The sequence below is a fragment of the Mus pahari genome, chromosome 3 (genome assembly GCF_900095145.1).
Source record: "Mus pahari chromosome 3, PAHARI_EIJ_v1.1, whole genome shotgun sequence".
Lineage (NCBI taxonomy): Eukaryota > Metazoa > Chordata > Mammalia > Rodentia > Muridae > Mus > Mus pahari.
This window is the reverse complement of record NC_034592.1, coordinates 1,930,612-1,934,170: the sequence shown is the minus strand read 5'-3', so window position 1 is coordinate 1,934,170 and position 3,559 is coordinate 1,930,612.

Sequence of the window (3,559 nt, the reverse complement as noted above, 5' to 3'; positions counted from 1 at the left end):
AGAGAGAGAGAGAGAGAGAGAGAGAGAGAGAGAGAGAGATTCTAATGCATGGGCTGATATTAGCAGAGCACAATGTAATATATGTATAAAGGGTCATAAACTATTTTTGTATGCCAGCTAAATAATTTTAAAATGAAAATCTTGATGCCTTCAGCAATAATTACTTATCTTCACCCTCTGAGAGGCAAGCAAGGGCAACAGCAATAACCAACATAGTTATGGGAGTCTTCCAGATTCTGTTGACCAACTCGAAATATGGTTTCTCATATCTTGGACTGGGGGTTTTGTTAGATAGCCTATGGTTCTTTAAAAAGTATTATCACTCTTTAAAATATATACATATATGTTTTATACTTATATTAATATAGCATATATTTATAATACATTTAAGTATATGTTCTTTTATATACAGAATATTTTAAAATATATTTACTATAAATATATATAGTAAATATTTATACATATAGTAAATATTTATACATATATTTCAAATATATATATGGGAGTTGCACGTGCCTTTAATCTCAGCATTCAGAGACAGAGGCAGAGGGATACCTAAGTTTGAGGCCAGATGGTCTACAGAGAAAGTTCTAGGAGACTCGGGTATGCACAGAGAAACCCTATCTCCAAAACCAAATATATACCCCAAAAAGAAAATAAAAAGGTGTGTTGCCATATACTCACTGAGGCATAGTCCCAGTGGTCAGCCTCCTAAAGGAAACTCAGTCTAGGGGGCTGAAGAGAAGGCTCAGCAGTTGAGAACACTGACTGCCCTTCCAGAGGACTCAGATTCAATTCCCAGCACCCACATGGCAACTCACAACTGTTTGTAACTCCAGGATCCAACATCTGCACACAGATATACATACAGGAAAACACCAATGCACAGAAAAAAATGAGTCCTTCCCCCATCTCCCCATCCCTCCCCAGAAACTGTCAGCTGTGAAAAGCTACACTTCAGCATCACAGTCATAAATTTTAAGGGCTCTCTTCAATGGCTTCTTATCTAGACTATTTCCTTTTATATAGGGGTCGGTGGCTGTCACAGAAGACTTCAAAGTCTCTCATATTCAACTGTGAGTCTGCAGTCATTGATACCACTGGAAAAGAGGCTTCCTCGCTGGTCAGCATGGATCACAGACTTCCACATGGTTTCTGGCACCAGTCCAGACCATGGGCATCCACTCAGTCTCTGGTGGCAGCATAGACCACAGACAACAGAGCTCCCGGCCACAGCACTATTCCCCTCTATAAAACTTTTTCTCCACCCTTGTGGTCCTGTTTTTACTTTCCTCGTTTCTACACTTACTACAGATTATACATTCTCATCTGAAGATTTGGAACTGAGAAACCACTGATAAGCAAGAACATATGATTTTTCCAGTATATTTTCTAGTTCCATCCATTTATCTGCAAATTTCATTGTTCCACTTTAAAATGCATATTAATAATTAATATAATATAATAAAACAAAATCTCATCGGAACAGTACAAAACAAGCAGAAGGAAAAGAGTTCAAGCAAAGGCACAAGAAGCAAAGAGACTCATTCACAAAACTGGAGACCATACTATATATACAAAGAAGCTGGAGGAAGGGAGGGAGGGAGAGAGAGAGAGAGGAGAGAGAGGAGAGAGAGAGAGGAGAGATGAGTATGTAAATAAAATAAAAAAGATAAAATTAATGGTGGTACAGAACTTGTGGTAGTGGTTCACCTAGATGAATCAAATGACTGATTCAACTTGAGACCCATGCCATGAGAGGGAGCCCACTCCTGACACTGCCGGGAGGGCCAGGACCCAGAGGCTGGGCAGCCCAGAGACCTAGGGTAGAACCAAACACATCTGGGAGAAAACTTAATGAAATGATGCCTGCTGATATTCTGCTATAGTCATAGATTAGAGCCTAGGCCAACTGTCATCAGAGAGGTTTTATCCAGCAACTGATGGAAACAGAAACAGAGACCGCCAAACATCTAGGTGGCCCTCGGGGAATTCTGTGGAAGATGGACGAAGGATGAAAGGAGTCAGAGGGGTCAAGGACCCAAGAAAATGGCCCACAAAATCAACTAACCAGGGCCTGTAAGGGCTCACAGAGACTGAACTCACAACCAGGGAGCCTCTATGGGTCTGATCTAGGTCTTTTGTATATATGTTATGATTGTGTAGTATCTTGTGGGACTCCTAATAGTGGGAGTTGGGGATGTTTCTGACACTTATGTCTGCTTTGGGGACCCCTGTCCTCTTACTGGGTTGCTTCATTCAGTCTAATTATAAGGAGAGGTGCCTAATCTTATTGAAACTTCATATGCCATGTTTGGTTGATATCTCTGGGAGGCCTGCCTTTATCTGAAGGGAACTGGAGGAGTGAATCTGGTGGAGAGGGACAGGGAGGAAAACAGGGATCAAAAACTGTGGTTGGGACATAATATATGAGAGAAGAATTTTTTTTGAAAAAAATAGTGATAAAATAGAATAACTAAATAAAATAGAGTTCTGGCACAGTGGCATGAAACAAAGAACATCTGAGGATGCACTTGCGTTACTTTTCTTCTTCAGGGTTCCCTGAGGGCTGAGGAGAGAAATGTGATGGTGTGGTAGTTTGAATATGCTTGGCCCAGGAAATGACACTATTGCCACTTGTGAGTTTCTGGCAAAACTCACTTTAATCCGGTCTGGGTTCATCCTGAGAGGCGGGCTGGCTGAAATGGAATGTGCAAGAGGAAAATGAAAGCCTAGACAAAATTGTTTCTGATCAATGCTCCGAATTTTAAAATAATCGAACTCTGTTTAAATACATGGAAAGATCTTTAGCCCCTCCTCCTAAGTCTTTGGAGTTGCCGGTGGCGGTGGCACCGATCCGATTGTAGGCCTCTTGTAGGCTTGGCGGCAACAAGGAGCTGGGAGACCCCAACAGCCACTTGTTGTGTGGCCTTGTTGGAGGAAGTGTATCACTGTAGGGATGGGCAATAAGACCCTCCTCCTAACCACATGGGAGTCAGTTTTTCTTCTAGCAGCCTTCACATGAAGATGTAGAACTCTCAGCTCCTCGTGCACCATGCTGCCTGCCTTGATTGAGCCTGGATTGAGCCTCTGAACCTGTAACCCAGCCCTAATTAAATATGGTCCTTCATAGGAGTTGCCTTGGTCATGGTCTCTCCATAGCAACGGAAGCCCTAACTAAGACAGCAGTGGGCATCCCGTTTAGGGTTAAGTGTTCCAAGGTCTCTCATTCACTTTTTGGATATTGTCTGTCAGTGGGTCTCTATATTTGTTCCCATCTGTTACAGGAGGAAACTTCTCTGATGATGGCTCAACAAAGCAGTGATCAGCTTTCCTGGTTGGAGTCAATTCATAATCTTCATTATTAAAGTTGAGTAAACCCAGCTTTGTATGTAGTTAACCTAAATGTTTTGACCATAAGGATTTTTTTTGTTTTGTTTTGTTTTGTTTTTGCTTCTTTGTTTATTTGAGACAGTGTTTCTCTGTGTAGACCTATCGGTCCTGGAACTCTTTGTAGACAAGGCTGTCCTCACATTCACAAAGATTTTTTTTTTTTTTT